The 19,469-nt window shown below is 46.9% G+C and overlaps 1 long non-coding RNA gene across 1 annotated transcript in view; it reads left to right on the top strand.

Moving 5' to 3' along the window:
* The window catches only part of LOC103877332, a 144,439-nt gene that overhangs the window by 8,307 nt on the left and 116,663 nt on the right, over positions 1-19,469 (top strand). The gene's annotated exons all lie outside the window — the stretch shown is intronic.

Genomic DNA, 19,469 nt, shown 5'->3' with positions numbered 1-19,469 from the left:
TCTGCCTCCCAGGTTCAGATGATTCTCCTGCCTCAGCCTCCTGAGTAGCTGGGATTATAGGTGTGCACCACCACGCCCAGCTAATTTTGTATTTTTAGTAGAGACAGGGTTTCTCCATGTTGGTCAGGCTGGTCTCCTGACCCTGTGATCCGCCCACCTTGGTTTCCCAAAGTGCTGGGATTACAGGCGTGAGCCACCATGCCAGGCAGGTACATTTCTTTTTATTTTAAGACAGGGTACAGGGTCTTGCTCTGCCGCCCAGGCTGGAGTGCAGTGGCGCCATCACAACTCATTGCAGCCCCCACCAGCCAGGCTCAAGTGATCCTCCCACTTTCACCTCCCAAGTAGTTGGGAACACAGGTGTGCGCCACCACGCTCAGCTAATTTTTAAATCTTTTGTAGCGATGGGGGTCTCACTGTGTTACCCAAGCTGGTCTTGAACTTCTAGGTTCAAGTGATCCTCCCACTTCAGCCTCCCAAAATGTTGGGATTATAAGCGTGAGCCACTGCGCCTGGCCTGAAATCATACATTTTCTTCTTGCCAAAAAGATTTTGTTTAAAATATACAGTTGACCCTTGAACAACATGAGTTCATTTATATGAGGACTTTTTCCATGTCTGCCACCCCTGAGACAGCAGAGACCAAGCCCCTCCTCCTCAGTCTCTCAATGTGAAGATGTGAGGATGAAGACCTTTATGATGATCCACACCCACTTAATGATTAATAAATCTATGTTCTCTGTGATTTTCTTAATAACAGTTTCTTTTCTCTAGCTTACTTTATTGTAGGGATGCAGTATAGAATACATAGAACATAGAAACTGTGTGTCAATTGACTGTGTGTGTTATCGGTAAGCCTCCTGGTCAACAGTAGGGTATTTGCAGTTAAGTTTTGGGGGAGTCAAAAGTTGTACACAAACTTTTTACTGTTGGAGGGGTTGGCATCCCTAACCCCTGTGCTGTACAAGGGTCAACTGTATTTTAATATATTTTCTTTAAATTATATTACATTTCTTTCTTTTTTGAGATGCAGTCTCACTCTGTTGCCTAGGCTGGAGTGCTGTGGCATGATCTCAACTCACTGCAACCTCCGCCTCCTGGGTTCAAGCGATTCCCCTGCCTCACCTTCCCGAGTAGCTGGGACTATAGGAACATGCCACCGCACCCAGCTAATTTATGTAGTCTTAGTAGAGATGGAGTTAAACCATATTGGCCAGGCTGGTCTTGAACTCCTGACCTCAGGTGATCCACCCGCCTTGGCCTCCCAAAGTGCTGGGATTACAGGTGTGAGCCATCACGCCCGGCCCAAATTTCTACATATTATAAAATACATGTTTGTATATATTAAACATGTTTCTATTAATATAGTTATATACTAAATATGTCTATGTTAATATATTTTATGCATTTTATGTGTTTATATTTAAACTTTTTTGTTTAAAATTGTATTTATTTTATTTTGAATAGATAGTATCTAGACATGGTAAAACCAACTCCAGAAAAGTGAAACGGTACATGAACGCTCCCCCTCACCTCTGTCCCCAGCAGCTCATGCCCCTTTCCAGGCACCACTGCTGCTGACTTCCTGTGAATCTTTCCAGAGGTACCTTGTTCTACAAGAGCCAGTGCATTCTTTTTGCCCCATTTCCTCTCCTCAAATGGCTGCACGTTGCTTTTTGGCTCCTCAGCATGTCCTGGGGATTAGTGTAGATTGACGCGTAAGGAGCGCCCTGATTTCAGTGGCTGCCAGGCTTCCATCGTGTGGATTTAGTATATAATTCAATGAACACACCCTGAGGATGGGCAGTCAGGGTGACGGCTCCTTCAGGAGACACTCATTGTCTTCCTCTGATCCGGCTGCTATCACAAAATCCCTGACACTGAGTAATTTACAAACAATGGAAATGTGTTGCTCACAGTTCTGGAGGCTGGGAAGTCCAAGATCGAGGTGCCAGCAGACCTGGGGTCCCGGGAGGGTTCGCTTTTCACAGATGGTGGCTTCTGCGTCCTCACCTGGTGGGGGGCAAGGGGCGCAGGCTCCCCGGAGCCTCTTTTACAAGGGCACTGGTCCATTCACAAAGGTGCCACCAAGCTCCCCGTCTCTGAACACGGTGGCACTGGCGGTTAGATTTTCACATATGAGTCCTGGGGACACTGGGATTCAGATCATAGCACTCACTGTGGCAAAGGTGCAGCTCACATCACAGTGGCCTAACAAAGTGAGTCATTGTTTCTCAGTCATATAGGGTCCCAGTGGCATTTGCTTCAGGTTTATTGAGTACAACTGGCAAATAAAATTGTATGTATTCAAAGCATACAACATGATGATATGATATGCAAATACACCGTGAAGGGACCAGCTCAATACACACTTCTGTTTCCTCACAATCACCTTTTCTTTTAGGTAAGAAAGCTTGAGGTCACCCGGCACGGTGGCTCATGCCTGTAATCCCAGCACTTTGGGAGGCTGAGGCAGGTGGATCATGCAGTCAGGAGTTCGAGACCAGCCTGACACCAGCCCTGTCTCTACTAAAAATACAAAAATTAGTTGGGCGTGGTGGCATGCATCTATAATCCCAGTTCTTCAGGAGGCTGAGGCAGGAGAATTGCTTGAACCTAGGAGGTGGAGGTTGCAGTGAGCTGAGATTGTGCCACTGTAGTCCAGCCTGGGCGACAGAGTGAGACTCCATCTCAAAAAAAAAAAAAAAAAGAAAAAAAAAAGAAAAAGAAAGCTTGAGCTCTTAGCAGATTCAAGTATGTAGTGCAGTATTATTGGTATTATTAGCTGTGGTCATCATGCTGAACATTCAATCCTCAGGCCTTACTCTGTCACCCAGACTGGAGTGCAGTGGTGCGACCTCGGCTCACTGCAACCTCTGGCTCCCGGGTTCAAGTGATTCTGCTGTCTCAGCCTCCTGAGTAGCTAGGATTACAGGTGCACACCACCACGCCTGGCTAATTTTTGTATTTTCAGTAGAGACAGGGTTTCGCCATGTTGGCCAGGCTGGTCTCCAACTCCTGACCTCAGGTGATCTGCTTGCCTCGGATTCCTAAAGTGCTGGGATTACAGGCGTGAGCCACTGCGTCCGGTCTCTTACTCATCTTCGAACTAGAAACTCGTACCCTTCCACCAACATCTCCCTATTTCCCTCACTCAGGCTGCTGGCCCCCGCCAGCCGCTCTCTGCTTCCCAACTGGCGTTTTCATCAGCATGAGGCTCTCCTTCAAGGCAGCACCAGGCCTTCCCCAGGGGCTTTTCCACGGTCTCCACCCAGCAGCTTCCCTGCAGCGGTGACGACTGATAGGATCAGTATGGGAAGGGTGCAGGGCTGCCCCATGTATGGACAGTACTGTGTCGGCCCCGCTGTCTGCAGGGAGACCGAGGTGATCTGCCTGGGTGTCCGGAGGAAAGGGAAATGGTGTGGCAAGCAATACATCTTCTCTCTTACCAGCCCTCCCAGCCTCTGCTCTAACATCATGGCTGCAGAGTAAGAGGGGGACATTCTGACCTCATCCCTCCGCGGTATGGCTGTGTCCTTATTATAACACCCAGGTTGCACCATGGACCCAGCACTGCGTGACTGGAGCTGGCCAGCTTATGTCCTCTGCTGGGGTCCCGGTGGGGAGGTACTGTGGACCCAGGAGCGATCACAGCCCTCTGGCCCAGCAGTGACTGGAGCTGGCCAGCTTATGTCCTCTGCTGGGGTCCTGGTGGGGAGGTACTGTGGACCCAGGAGCGATCACAGCCCTCTGGCCCACCCAAGCTTCAGAGGCTGCTTGTCAGGTGGCCGCACCCAGGAAGGAGTCATGCTCAGTCCCCTCTGACACTTGACTCCAGTGCATGCGGGGGTCCTGAGTGTTAGGGACATGGACCTCCGACCATGAGGCTGGGAAGCCCAGTGCCCACCAGTGCCTGAGACCCTCTGGAAACCACGGCAGGCCTCCAATGGAGGAGGGGAGATGGGACGGTATAGTTCCCTCCCGTCTGTCTCTAATCGAATCTGGTCTAACGTAATCTAAATGAAACTGTCTCAATCCATTTCTGACCTACTGCATACCTACGTTTCCACAGTTACCATTTTCCTTGGGGAAATGGGTTGGTAAAGCATATGTGTGTGCATATGTGTGTGTGCACACACACGTGTCGGGGCACGGCGCTCAGGCCGTTAAGGGGCAGGAGATAAAGCTCTGTCTTCTGCTGTCCCTGACTGGGCAGTAGCTTCCACTGAGCTCCATTTGTGTTGCTAAGAATCCAGGCTCCAGGAGCCCCTGGCACGTGGTGGTGGTCATCTTTCTGGGCGAGGATGGGAGAGATGGCACCCCACCCCAGGTACGTAGCAGAGCCCAGGGACGGCCTGGGCAGTCCTCCACCCCACGACCCCAGAGCAAGCCCCAAACATAGTGTCTTCCATTTCAGATTGGAGACTCTTTTCCTCCTCCTGCATGTTGCTGGATAAGAGAAATACTTTGCATTTAATAGGATGTGATGTATTAGAAAATTTGGATCAACTAAGGGTCATACTTTTGCATTTCCCCAAGCGCCTGGAGATGTCTTACCTCATTTTGTCCGCTCTTGGACTGAGTGTCTGCCATGGAAATCATTTTCAACTTCTGTTTCAAAATGGTGGACTGAACTTAAGCTCCTCCCTCTAGAAATTATTTAAAAAAGGAAACTAAGTAAATACACAAACGTGATCAAAAACAAAGATGAGAACCCTCAGGGCACCAGACATTGCAAGGAACCCCTGCCGAGAAGAAAGCAGGCAGGGTTGGAGGGAGAGCCGCCGCGGCTGGGGCTGAGGGAGAGTCCTGGAGAGGCAGAGGCCCGCAGGCAGGGCGTGGATCCACCCAAGAGGGAGGCCTAGCAGCTGCCTCCAAGGATCCATCTGGGCGCCCCAGCGGTGGCAAGTGGGAGCTGATAAGGTGCTTTTCCCCCTACTTGGTCCAGGCAGCAGTGACAGGGGCATCTGCTTCCCGCTGGGAACAGAGATCCCACCTTAGGGACAGGATGGTACCCGAGGGCGTGATGGGGGCTGCCCATCATGGAACGGTGTCTTAGCCCGGCCTGCTGTAACAAAGCGCCACACACAGGGCGGCTGAAACCGCAGAAATGCATTTTCTCAGGGTTCTGGAGGCTGGGAGTCTGCGATGAAGGTGTAGGTGAGGCTGGTTGCTTCTGAGGCCGTGAGCCAGAATCTTCCCTGCTCCTCTGCTGGCTTCTGGTGGTTTGCTGGCCATCTTCTGCATTCCTTGGCTTGCATCACCCCAGTTTGCCCTCATCTTCACATGGTGTTCCCTCTGTGTGCGGGTCTGTGTCGGAATTTTCCTGTCCGTTGTCTAAGGATACTAGTGAGACTGGATCAGGGGCCCCACCTACCCCAGCACGACCTCATTTTTTTGAGACAGAGTCTCGCTCTGTCGCCAGGCTGGAGTGCAGTGGCGAGATCTCGGCTCACTGCAACCTCTGCCTCCTGGGTTCAAGCGATTCTCCTGCTTTAGTGTCCGAAGTAGCTGGGACTTCAGGCGCCCGCCACCACGCCTGGCTAATTTTTGTACTTTTAGTAGAGACGGAGTTTCACCATGTTGGCCAGGATGGTCTTGATCTCTTGACCCACCCGCCTCGGGCTCCCAAAGTGCTGGGATTACAGGTGTAAGCCACCGCGCCCAGCCAGCATGACCTCATTTTAACTCAACTAATTCTATACGTAACGACTCTATTTCTAAACAAAGTCACATTCTGCACACCTGGGGGTTAGTACTTCAACATATGCATTTAGGGGGACACAATGAACCCATAAGAAAGATTCAAAAAAGGAGCTGTAGAAGTGTCCCCGCCTGATGGGACTTCCTGCTCCTCCCTGTTCACTGCAAAGCTCCCACATCTGCCCCCAGGCAGGCTTCTCACACCGAAGCAGACAGAGTGATTGGACCTCCACTACCAAGATTGCTGGAACACACAGTTAAGAATCACTAAGGCTGGGCACAGTGGCTCACGCCTGTAATCCCAGCACTTTGGGAGGCTGAGGCAGGCAGATCACCTGAAGTCAGGAGTTCGAGACCAGCCTGGCCAACATGGTGAAACCCCGTCTCTACAAAAACACAAAAATTAGCCAGGCATGATGGCATGCACCTGTAATCCCAGCTACTCAGGAGGCTGAGATAGGAGGATCGCTTGAACCCAGAAGGCAGAGGTTGCAGTGAGCCTGCCCTCCAGCCTGGGCAACAGAGCGAGACTCCATCTCCAAAAAAAACCAAAAAACAAAAAACAAAAAAACCCACCAAATATCAGAGGAATGCCAGCATCAGAAATGAATGTATGGACAGAAAAACTCACTCCCAGAGAAATGAAGTAATAAAGAAATTAGAACTTTAAAAGTAGGAATAATTATTATTCCCTGAGAGACAAGAAAATGTTGCATCCATGAAACAAGAATACGAGGTTATGAAAAGGAATGAATTAATAGAGCTTGGCAATGAGAAATTCAGCACATCGCTGGATGATAGGATAGGCGGAGCTGACGAGTGCCCTGTGATTAGAAGGTTACGCTGAGAAACCATGCTGGAGCCTGGCTGCTCAGAGTGTGAGCCACAGACCCACAGCAGCAGTACCACCCATGCGCTTGTCAGCAACGCAGTCTCAGGATCACAACAGCATTCAAGACCCAGGCAGCATGCATATATTGCAGTTTAAGAAGCACTGGACTCTGGACTAGAACCTAACGGGATAATGAGATGGAAAATGAAAAATCAGAGTTGAGACATGGACATACCATCTGAAACTCAAGCATTCCTCTATAAGGATGTGCCAGAGGGAAAGAACAGAACAAAGGAGGGTAGACGCTGTTTAAATAAAAATAGATGAGAATATTACATAACAAACAAAAAAGACCCAAATCCTCAGGTTGAAAAGGAGGAGAAAATGTCAAGCAAGACAAAAACAGATGAACAACCAAAAAAGTGTCATAGCCGGTCACCTATATTGAAATTTCAGAACATGAGTGATAAAGGGCTCCCAGAAAAACCAAAACCCAAACTGAAAAAAGAAAAAAAAGAAACTTTTGTCCACAGAAACCTGAGAATCCGAAGACATCAGTCTTCTCATTAAGAAAATTGCTGTAGGAAATGGGGCAAGGCCTTCAAAGTGCAGGGATACAATAACGCCTCTGAGTATTGAATTTCATACTCCAAATCGATTTTTATGATAGCACAGTAACGGCAATTTAGGACGTAGAAAGACCCAGGAAATCAATCACGCATGCCTGTCTGAAAGAATTAATAGAGGGTTAATTCCAGCAATAAGAAAAATGAATCCAGGATTCCATTTTTTTCCAGTGTAATGTGAGTGTAAGAAAACCGAAGCTCAGCAAGGCTGAGTAAACTACCTGTGGTCACACAGCTCAAAAGTGGCAGGGCTGGGCCTCAAAGTCAGGTTCGTGTGCTCTTAAAGGCTTTAGAGCTTCTGCTGCATCAGCAGTTTCTCACCAGAAACATCTGTGGCCCTTGCCCTAAATTCAGATTCCAGAGCTATAGAATCAGCCTTCAGGGGTGGGTCAGGCTTCTGCACCATTGGGCTTCAGAGGAAGTTCTCAGGCAACCTGCCAGGTGTAGTCTGGGGACGGCCTCTACCATGCTGAAAAGAGACTTAGGTGACTGAACGACAGGAGGCTTGAGTGCCGGGGAGCCTACGAGGAGGGCGTCCTCACGGGGTGGAGTGGGATGAACCAGAACAGAGACAGGAAGATAAACAGATCCAAATGTGCTGTGGACGGGACTCACTCCCACCTGTCCACGCTGCTGCGTCCTGCCAGCCCGGCTAGTAGTAGTTCTCCTTCTCCGGTCTTGACAGCGTGTTTGCAAACTCTAGGCCTCTGAGGTGTCCTTGCAGGGATTAAAACTCTGACTAGGTGTCTTAGTCGGCTTGGGCTGCCATCACAAAATACCATAGTCGGAATGGCTTCAACAACAGACATTTATTTTCTCACACTTCTGGAGGCTGGGAAGTTTGAAATCGGTGTGCCACTAGGGGTGGGTTTGGTGAGGACTCTCTTCCTGGCTTGCAAACGACTGCTTTCTCGCTGTGTGCTCATATGGCGTCCCTTCTTATAAGGACACTATTCCCATCGCGAGGGCCATACCCGTACGACTCCATCTAACCCTCATTTCCTTCAAAGGCCTCATCTCCAAATCCCATCACACTGGGGATTAGGGGCTTCAACATGTAAATTTGGCAGGGGCGGGGGGAGGCTGATATTTAGTCCACGGCACTAAGCATGCACACAGCAGGGATGCTGTCAGCTCAGTCATCTCTGCAGCATTCTGATGCTCATCGCATCTACAAAATCACCCAAACTTCTCCATCTCCCTGTTTGTCCTTTGGTGCTGGCCTCATCTGGGCGACTGGTTTACTGCTCTGCCTGCGCTCTCCTGTGCATATGCACGGAGCAGAATTCTTTCGCATCCCAGACATGCACAGCCTTCCTTTAGTGCTGGCTTGGCTGTGCTGCCTGCCATCCACAGCATGCAGTGGCCCTGGGGGTCCCCAGGCCCAGCTCGGCCTGACCGTGTGCATCGTCTGTGGCTGCGCAGTCTTGTGGAGCCAGGATGCTGAGGTACCCGGGCTGAGAACCTCTGGTCTGGGACTCGGAATGCCTGTGGATTCCCTCGGGGACTCTGTTGGGGGTCCACTGGATGTGAGCGGAAGCCAGACTGGTGGAGCATATCCCATCTTCATTTCTCAGTTTTGTTTGGCTTTGCGTGTGTGGGAAAATCATGCTGGTTACAATCTTGGGTTATTATTTGGAGACTCACGGCTGGGGGAGAATTTCATTTCTCAGTTGGCCCAAGCTCTGCTGGAGTTTATGAGCCTGGGACTAAACGCTGAATCAAAATTGAAGTGAGGAGCTTATTCTTGGCAAAAATACGTTTTCCTCTTCCTTGAGAAAAACAGCACTAAAATGACTTCTAAGAGGTTAAAAAAAGAGCCTTGTGGATGTTAAAAATTCTTGCAAAAACATGTTTTTAATGATTTGAGTGTAAATTAATAAGAAACAAATGCATAGTATTTTCTTTCCTAGACTATGAAATTAAATAAAAAGTAAGAGGGGCCCATGGGGAAATCACTTGTTGGGGGCGGTTTGCCCTTTTCCATGTGGCAGAGGACCCCTGAGGATGTCCTGCCCACTGAATCAAGTCTGCTGGCTCTGAGTGGGCCCTGGCTGGGCTCTCGGGCATTCTCTGGCGCTCTCACAGGTGCTTGCCCAGGGGCTGCCGAAGCCCCATTCTCGGCTGTGTGGGAGCCCACCCTGAGTCACTTGTGCATTCAGCCAGCCTTTACTGTGCTTCCAGTCCAGGCCCGTGCCAGACACGATCCTGGGGGCACGAAGAGGGGTCAGCCATGCTGGATTCCTCGAGGAACTCACAGGGCAGTCACTTTCCATGGAGACAGGGCATCTTAAAGGGCCCCAAGCTTTAAAATTGGACTCCAGCCACTGGTGAGGGAGGGGCTTCCCAGGCCGACTGTCACTCCCAGTGCATTGGGAATTGATGACATTCCTGACGTTTCCCCTCTGTGCCTGGCAGTGCATGAGGTTCAACCATCTCTGCTCAGGGTGGGAGCTTAGCACGGTTGCTCCCTCCCGTTGAGGCCTCCCCAGACTCCTCCCTGCACGGTTTGAAGGTCCGTGTGTCAGCCTCTCTCTATTTATCCAACCTGCTCTTCCCTGTGCCTGCCACCCCTTGAGGTCTCTGATATGTGCCGAATGCAGTTTACCTTGGAAAGGAGACCCTCAGAGGCTCCCCACGCAGTCTCCACACCCAATCAGCAATTGGCAAAGGCAAGAACCCCTTTTGACAAGCGTGGACGTTTTACAAGGCTGGGTCTGCGGGGAGAGAACTGATACCACGAGGGGAGGCAGCATGGGCTCCTGGAACCAGCAGGGGCCCGTCTCCGCTGGTGGCGTAACTTTGGGCAGGTTATCAGTCTTGTCTGAGTCATCACACAACCCGCTTTGCAGGTTTAGTGAAAATTCAATGAGATAATGTAGAATAGGCCCGCTATACATGGTGACACGTGCAATACACTTCAGTGCCATGAGATAGTCGGAATAGGCTGTAGTTAGAATGCACTGGTGCTGGCTTGTTGATCTGAGCAGCTAGCTCTTCGTAAACCTTTTCCAGGTAGACATACTGCCTTTTAGTACCTTAAACTTAAACTGGAACTCACAGCAGGGAAGGGAACGTATGGGGGAAGTGCACATCCCATGCTTGGGTGGTTGTGGAGCACGGGGCTGAGAGTGTGGGCCAGAGGCCAGCTGCTCAAATGTAAATTCCTTCTGAGCAGCACAGAGCCCTGATCACCCAGCCCGTGTTACATGTTATCAACAATCAGTATTTTAGTTTCACTTTTTGTATACTCCTGGTTCAGTATTATGATACCGATTTACATAATCGATGTATTATTTATTCAATCAGTGCTTGAATAAGTTTTTGGAGTTTTTCCTGATTTCTTTGTTTCCTGTTGTTTCTGGTGCCTAGTAACTTCTCCCGGGTTCAGTTTTCTTCTTAAAGTTCCTTCCTCAGTGTTCTTTGGGGAGCGTCTATGAGTGGTAAACTCTCACAATTCATTGTAATGTGACAGATGTTTTCTCTTGGTACTTTGGCCATGCTGCTCAGTTGTGCCCTGGTAGCTTTTAAAATCATAGCTTTGTATTTGGTTCTTCAGTACTGTTTGATGTATCTATAATGAGTTCATTTTTGCTTATCCTGCTTGGGAGTCTGTGACTCATGAATATGTGGATTATCATCATTCTGGAGTATTCTCAGCTGTCATTTCTTCAAATACTGCGTTTTTCCCATTCTCCCTATTTTCTCTTTCTGGAGTTCTTACCAACTTATTAAATGTTCTTATTCGATTCACATGTCTCTTAAGCACTCTAGCCTCTCTGTCATAGTTTATCTTTATTTCTTTTTGCTTCTTCTGGTTTAATTTCTTCAAATCTAACTCCACAAATTCTCCCTTCAGCTGTTTTTAATCTATTGTTTAAGCCATGCATTAATTGAGTTTACAGTTTCAGTGCCTTTGCTTCTTACTTGTAGAAATTCTATTTGCATATTTTTTCAAATGAATCCATCCTTTTTAAAAATAGTTTTTTTGGGGTGGGTTGTAAATTGCTTTATGTCTTTAATAATTTTAAACATATTTATTTCATAGTCACCGTCAGATTATTCTACAGTCTGTATCTCTTGCGTAACACTTTCCTGTTTATGGTATTTGCTGACTCTCACTCATGCTGGTGATTTTTGCTGTATGTTTGTAATTTTTCATTGCGAGCTCATAGTTACAGTAGCTGTGTCACCGAGAATCTCTTACAGACTTAGTTGAGGTCATGTCCCTTCAGGTTTAGTTTTTATTTTTGCCAGGTACCCCAGGGATTTCACTGGCCTATAACTTAGTTTTTATGTTAATTTCTTAGATTGGTGGTTTGTGGAGCATGAGAGTAATGTGACTTTTAAAATCCCAAATACATGAATCTCAGGCTCATGTTTCAAATTCTCAGAGAAGAATATTTTATCTGTACCTAGAAACCAGGAGGAAGAGATAGGTGTCCTAACGGGTGTCCTGTGCTTGTGGATGGACTTTCCCCCTAGGCTCCCCTGTAGCCCTTTTCAGGGCTGACCTGATGACACGGTGTGGCTGTGTCCCCACCCAAACCTCATCTTGAATTGTAGCTCCCATAATTCCCACATGTTGTGGGAGGGAGCCGGTGAGAGATGATTGGATCATGGGGGGCGGTTTCTCCCTTATGGTAGTGAATAAGACTTACGAGATCTGACGGTTTTATAAGAGGTTTCCCCAGGTCAGGCGCGGTGGCTTACACCTGTAATCCCAGCACTTTGGGAGGTCGAGGCAGGTGGATCACTTGAGGTCAGGAGTTCGAGACCAGCTGGACCACGACCAGCTAAAAATATAAAAATTAGCTGGGCATGGTGGTGTACCCCTGTAATCCCGGCTACTAGGGAGGCTGAGGTGGGAGAATGGCTTGAACCTGAGAGGCAGAGGCTACAGTGAGCTGAGATCACGCCATTGCACTCCAGCCTGGGCAACAGAGTGAGACCCCATCTCAAAAAAAAAAAAGTGGTTTCTCCTTTTGGTTGGTTCTCTTCTTTTGTCCATCACCATGTGAGAGGTGCCTTTCACCCTCTGCCATGATTGTGAGGCCTCCCCAGCCACGTGGAACCTTGAGTCCATTCAACCTGTTTTTCCTTATAAATTACCCAGTCTCGGGCGTGTCTTTCAGCAGTGTGAAAATGGACCAATACAGTTAGACCCACTCCCACTCAGCACGGGCCTGTCCTTGCCTGCACCTTCTCTCACTGCTGTCCTCTTCAAGGCTTCCCCAGGCGTAACTTTGTTCCCATATTTCTAACTTAATCCAATTCCTTTCTGTAAATGCGTATCAAGTATTCTTCCAATGCGTGGTTGAGCCCCAGCTCTTGGGAGCATGGGATCCCAGCTTTTTTCTCGTTTGCCTTGGAAGTAATCCAACGCAAATTCAATCCAAATAAGTTCATTCTCTTTTCCACCCTGGACAGGAGCAGTAAGAGAGAAGTAATTTTGGTTAGACCACCTGCCTCTCTGGACTTCTAGACTTCCTCTGGTTGTCTTTTTTTGTTCTTAGATTTGGAAGGGACCTCACAAAATTTGGCCTCGCCCCTTTCCAGGTTCGCTGGTGGGAGTTCACTGTGCCTGTCGTGACATCGTCTCATGCCTGGTGTAGACGCTCCTCAGCTTACATTGGGCATATGTCCTGGTAAGCCCATCATAAGTTGAAAATGCATTTAATACACTAACCTACCCAGCATCATAGCTTAGCCGAGCCTACCTTAAACGTGCTCAGAACACCTGCATTAGCAAAATTGCCTGGCAACACGGACACCGTTTACCCTCAGGATAGTGGGCCTGACTGGCAGCTGCGGCTCACTGCTTCTGCCCAGCATGGCAAGACCATCCTACCACTTTCTACTGAATGTGCATTGCTTTCACACCCTTGCGAAGTTGAAAAACCAGAAATCAAACCATCGTACGTTGGGACTGTCTATATGAGGGCAGCTCAGAGCCATGGAGATGTGCTGATTAATAAGAAATCCACTTCAGTAAAAAGGGAAGCTGCCAGCGTGCTGATGAGGCTCATTGGCAGGGAAGATGGGACCAAGTAAATGATTTTCTGTTTGGCCCTTTGCCATCTAGAAGTATTTGGGAGTCTGAAACCCAACGTTTAGTTTAGTTTTTATTTTTGCTCTCTCTGTGGTGGTCAGGGCTTCATTACCTGTGATGATGGAACTGGAAGGGTGGTTAGCCGTTTGCTGACTTGGCAAGAAATCAGCTGACGCTGAGATTGGGCTGCTAAGGAATTGTGTGCAAGCAGGTCTGGCAACTCGGGCCAGCACCAGGCATGAGGGCAGGGACTGGGCGCTAAGGCTACTGCTTAGCTGCAAGATCTTGGACCTATCCTTTCACCTCTCTGAGCCCCAGGGCTCTCTTCCATCAGACAGGTTTCATTGTACCTGCAGGCTTGTTGCCGGAGTCAAGTAAGATCATGCACAAGAAAAAGGTTTTTTGGGACCAGCTTACAGCGTTAAAAAATGTAAAAGACTATAAAGTAACCTGACTTAATTTGAGAAGTCTATTTGAACAACGCCTTCAACAGAGGAGTGAGATAACACTTGGCTCCGTGGCAGGCTTTTCTGCAGAGCCTGGTGCAAACTTGTGGATTTCCACCCTTTTCTATGGGGGAGGAGGTTTCTAAGCTGCTTTACTTCAGTCACAGGTGTACCTAAGGGGTATTGGGTATGTTTTCATGAAGTCAAGCAAACAGGCCGGGTGCGGTGCCTCACGCCTGTAATCCCAGCACTTTGGAAGGCTGAGGCGGGCGGATCACCTGAGGTCAGGAGTTCAAGACCAGCCTCCTTTCTACTAAAAATACAAAATACAAAAAAACAAAAAAACAAAACAAAACAAAATTAGCCGGGTATGGTGGCAGGCATCTGTAATCCCAGCTGTTCGGGAGGCTGAGGCAAGAGAATCGCTTGAACCTGGGAGGCGGAGGCTGAAGTGAGCCAAGATTGCATCACTGCACTCCAGCCTGGGTGACAAGAGCAAAACTCCGTCTCAAAAAAAAAAAAAAAAAAAGTCAAGCAAACAGACAATCCTCTCCTTCCTTTGCTGGGAGTCAGGTGTGGCTAAAGTGGCCCACCCTCCGGGCGACAGGCCCCAGAGGAAGCCACTGTGGGGTCTGACTGCAGTGAGGCATCAGCTGTAGGGTGAGCACAAGTGCGTCCTCTGAGCCTCACCCCTCCTGTGAGCCCCACACGCCAGGGCCGCCTCCTTCTAGGGAGTCCAGCTTTGGTTTACACGCTGTCGGTGAGGCTGGGATGTTAAGTGCCGTAGAAGAGCATCTTTGTTACAAAAGGAATTTTGAAAGCAGAATTTTACGAAAGCTTTCTATAAGCTGCTAATGACGGTCCTGTTGAAGGTGTCGGTTGGAAAGTGTGCGTTTTCGCCTTCTGAATATTCTAGAATTGGGTCCCTGTGCACGTTGGAGTTGTTGAGCTGAAGGTGCTGGGGCATCTGCGGGCACCCTGTGAGGGGGCAGTTCCTGACTCGTCCATCCCTCCCCAGTTGTTTCTCCGAGGGCCCAGGCTGCTGGACAGGCCTTGGGCGGCAGAGGATCCGGTTCCCAGCCCTGCCTTTCTCCAGCCCTGGGACTTGAGCAAGTGGGCTGTGCTCCCTGACCTCAGTATTCTCATCTCTAAAACCATGGGATTAAAATACCAGACAGAGAGGGTGCCTCATTCCTCATGCATGCCATTGAATGAAAGAATGCGGAATGATGATCCCAGGAAGTTATTACTGCCTGTGAATAACTGGCTCTAGCTAGTTTCCTGGGTTGGGCCGAATGCTGAAGCACGGTGAGCAATGAGCCGTTTTACAGGAAGGATGAAGGATCACCGGGTCACATAGCAATTAAAGGTCGGCGGGGATCTGGGCTCAGGTGTCTCCGTCCATGTGACGCCTCCAGTAGGTAGGATTGAAATTGCCGCTAGGGCAGGCTCTGGCGCTGTCCCCTCCCACACCCTCCCCTGCTCCCATTTCCTGGGGGGCAGCCTGCTACCTTTCTAGAGGTTTGCTCATCTGGCTAAGTTCTGGTCCATTTCTCTCTAGGGTAGGTTGTTTGACGGCATTCCCTTCCAAGCCGTCTTATGTCTGCATGTTAAACATTGAAACTCACTGGGGTTTCACTGGGGCCAGGTCGTTCATTGGCTTAACAAACAGTCACAGCAAAAAAGAGAGGAGAGCTCGCGAGGCCCTGTGTCCATGAAGTCACCCTTGTTTGCCAGCCAGGACTGGGGAGCTGTGGACACTCTCAACCCTGCATTCCCAGTAAAAGTGTTTAAAGGCCTTGACAACCTGAGCAGGGGTTTCAGACAGCTTCCCCGTCCCCTCTTGCTCTGTTCCTCCCCGGGGAGAGGGGACTCAGTATGACGATAATCACAAAGGGCTTTTCATTCTCTTCATCTGTAGCTGTCAGGGAGTGAGCAGCTGCAGATCCAGACAGGCTTCTGCGGGAGGGAGGGGACCCGGGAGGCAGTGCTAAGGCGTCTCTGTGGCTCTGATCGGCGCTTCCCCAGTGCTTAGCGATGCTGAACATCTTTTCATGTGCTTATTAGGCATCTGGGTATCCTCTGTGAAATGTCTCTAGGTGCTTTTTGCCCATGTTCCAATCGGATTATTTGTTATTTTTACTGTTGAGTTTTAGAAGTGTATATATATGAGAAGTTTGATAAATTATATATAAATATATAAATTTTAAAAACTTTCATACATTTTGTAAATTATATATGAAGAACATTCTTTACATATTCGAGAAACAAGTCGTTTATCAGCTATGTGGTTTGCAAAGATTTTCTCCCAGCCTACTCGTCTTTCCTTCTCTTAGCACGGTTGCTCGCAGAGTGAAAGTTTTAAATTTCAGTGTAGTACAATTAACTGATATTTCTCTTTTATAGATCTTACCTTTAGTGTCACGTCTAAGGAATGTTCACCAAGCCTGAGGTCCTGAAGGTGATCTTCTATGTTTTCTTCTAAAAGTTTTGTAGTTTTGTTTTTTGCCTTTTTTTTTTTTTTTGAGACTGCGTCTTGCTCTATTACCCTGGCTGGAGTACAGTGACACGATCTCGGCTCACTGCAACCTGTGCCTCTCCGGTTCAAGCGATTCTCCTGCCTCAGCCTCCTGAGTAGCTGGGATTACAGGCATCCGCCACCATGCCCAGCTAATTTTTGCATTTTTAGTAGAGACAGTGTTTCACCATGTTGGCCAGGCTGGTCTGTAACTCCTGACCTCAAGTGATCTGCCCACCTCAGCCTCCCAAAGTGCTGGGATTACAGGCATGAGCCTCCACGCCTGACCTGAAAGTTTTATAGTTTTATGTTTTGCACTTAAATCCATTTTGAGTTCATTTTTGTATAAGCTGTGAGGTTTAGGTCAAGGTCTTTTTTTTTTTTTTTGCCTGTGGGCATGTAATTACTTCAGCACCATTCCTTGAAAAGACCATCTTTCCTCTGTTGCTTTTGCACCTTTGTCCAGAATCTGTCGGCCACACGTGTGTGGGTCTATTTCCGGTCTCTTGATTCTGTTCCACTATTTATGGGTCTGTCCCTCTGCCCATACCACATGGTCTTGATGCCTGTAGCTATATAAGTCTTAAAATTGGGTAGAGTGATTCTTCCCATTTTATTCTTTTCAAAATTGTTTTAGTTATCCTAGTTTCTTTGCCTTTCCATATACATTTTGGAATAATTTTGTCTATGTCTTCAAGATTTCTTGCTGGACTTTTGATAGTTGCATTAAACTTATAGGTCATTTTAGGGAGAATTCGTATCTTTACTAAATCGAATCTTTCAATCCATGAACACTGTATGTCTCTCCATTTATTTTGAGTTTGATTTCTTTCATCAGCATGTTGTAGTTTTTGGTTAGAAGCTAAGTATATGTTTTATTAGATTTATATGTATTTCATCATTATTATTACTTTTTTGCAGAGTTGTAGATAGTATTGTATTTTTAGTTTTGATTTCCACATATTTGTTGCTAGTATATAAAAATACTGTAGTTTTTTTTTTTTTTTTGAGATGAAGTCTCACTCTGTAACCCAGGCTGGAGTGCAGTGGCACAATCTCGGCTCACTGCAACCTCTGCCTCCTGGGTTCAAGGGATTCTCCTGCCTCAGCCTCCTGAGTAGCTGGGATTACAGGTGCCTGCCACCATGTCTGGCTATTTTTTTGTATTTTTAGTAGAGACGGGGTTTCACTATGTTGGCCAGGCTGGTCTCGAACACCTGATCTCGTGATCCAACCGCCTTGGCCTCCCAAAGTGCTGGCATTACAGGCATGAGCCACTGTGCCCGGCCCTACAGTTGACTTTTGTATCTTGATCTTGTATCCAGCAAACTTGCTGGAATCACTTACCAGTTCTAGGAGCTGTTTTGTAGGTTCTTTGAGCTTCTCTACATCGACAATTATGCCATCTGCAAATAGTTTTATTTCTTCCCTTCTGATTTCCTTCGCCTTCCCTTCCCTTTCCTTTTCTTGCCTTGCTGCATTGGCTGGAGCTTCCAATGTAACATTGACTAGCAGTGGTGAGTGATCATCATTGCTTTCCTCCAATCTTAGGGGAAAAGCATTGTCTTTCACCATTAATTAGCTACAGGGTTTTTTTTTTGTTTGTTTTTTGTTTGGTTTTGTTTTTTTTTTTTGTAGATATCAAATTGAGAAAGTTCCTCTCTATTCAGTTTTTTTTTCTTGAGAGTTTTGATCTTGAATGTGTATTGAATTTTGAGAAGTGCTTTTTTCTGCATCAATCGATACATAATCATGTGATTTTTTTCTTCATTAGTCTGTTAATATGGTGCATTACGTTGATTGATTTTCAAATATTGCACCAGCCTTGCATACCTGGAAGAAACCCCACTTGCTCATAATGTATAATTCTTTTTCTGTATTGCTGAATTCTATTAGCTAATATTATGTTCAAGATTTTTGTATTTATCTTCATAAGGAATATTGGTCTATAGGTTTTTTTTCTTTGTACTCTTTTAGTCTTTTTTTTTTGGTATCTGAGTAATACTAGTTTCATAGAATGACTTGGGAAATGTTCCCTGCTTTTCTGTTTTCTGAAAAAGAGCGTGTAGAATTGGCATTAATCTTTCTTTAAGTGTTTGGTGGAATTCTCCAGTGAAGCCATCTGGGCTTGGAGATTTCTTTTTTTGGGAGTTTTAAAATTACAAATTCAATTTCTTTAAGTGTTACAGAGTTATTCAAATTATCTACTTTATATTGAGTGAGTCGGGTGAGTGAGTTTTTATATCTATTTCTTATGGAGTGAATGTCTAGTGTTTGGGGAAGCGGTTCGTTTCTTCTAAGCTGTGTATTTAGGAGTGGAATAGTTCATGGTATTCCTTTACTGTCCTGTTGACGTCTGCAGGTTCCAGACCCTGAAGTGGTAGCCCCTGTTACATTCCTGATTTTGGTAATTTCCATATTTTCTCTCTTTTTTTTTTGTCAGTCTTGGTAGAAGTTTGTCAATTTTATTGATTTTTTTCAAAGAACTGACTTTTGTTTCATTGATTTTCTCTATTGTTTTCTCTTTTCAATTTTATTGATTTCTTCTCTGCCTTTAGTATTTCCTTCCTTTTGCTTGCTGGGGTTTATTTTGCTCTTCTTTTTCTATTTACTTAAGGTTAGAACTTGGTTTATTGATCGGACTCTTTTCCTCTTTTCTAATGTAAGCACTTAGTGCTATAAGTTTCCAAGTGTACTGCCTCAGTTAGGATGAAATGTAGAAAACTTCCTCCCTTTATGTCCCTTTATCCTCCCCCATTGAAAATGACATTGTCTTGAATGTTTCCTCTGCATACATTGATAACCACATCAGACAGTGATACAATTTTTGCTTAAGTCATCAGATGTAATTTGGGAAACTGAAGAGGAGTTTCTGTATTTATTTATATTTTTTACTTTTTGGGTTTCTTTTTTTTTTTTTTTTGAGACAGAGTCTCACTCTGTTGCCCAGTCTGGGCTGCAGGAGGCTGCTCCCTGCAGCCTCCGCCTCCTGGGTTCCAGCGATTCTCCTGCCTCAGCCGCTGGGTAGCTGGGATTATAGGTGTGTGCCGCCACGTCTGGCTAGTTTTTTTTTTTTTTGTATTTGCAATAGAGACGGAGTTTCACCATGTTGGCCAGGCTGGTCTCAAACTCCTGATCTTAAGTGATCCACCTGCCTTGGCTTCCCAAAGTGCTAGGATTACAGGTGTGAGCCACTGCGCCCGGCTATTTTTTTTTTTTTTCACTATTTCTGTTGTTCTTTCTTCCTGATTTCCAAGATTTCCTTCCTTAATCCTTTTTCTGTTGAAGGAAC

The sequence above is a fragment of the Papio anubis genome, chromosome 10 (genome assembly GCF_008728515.1).
Source record: "Papio anubis isolate 15944 chromosome 10, Panubis1.0, whole genome shotgun sequence".
In the NCBI taxonomy this organism is placed as follows: Eukaryota; Metazoa; Chordata; class Mammalia; order Primates; family Cercopithecidae; genus Papio; species Papio anubis.
The sequence above is the reverse complement of the archived record's forward strand: the minus strand, read 5'-3'. Positions and strand labels throughout refer to the sequence as shown.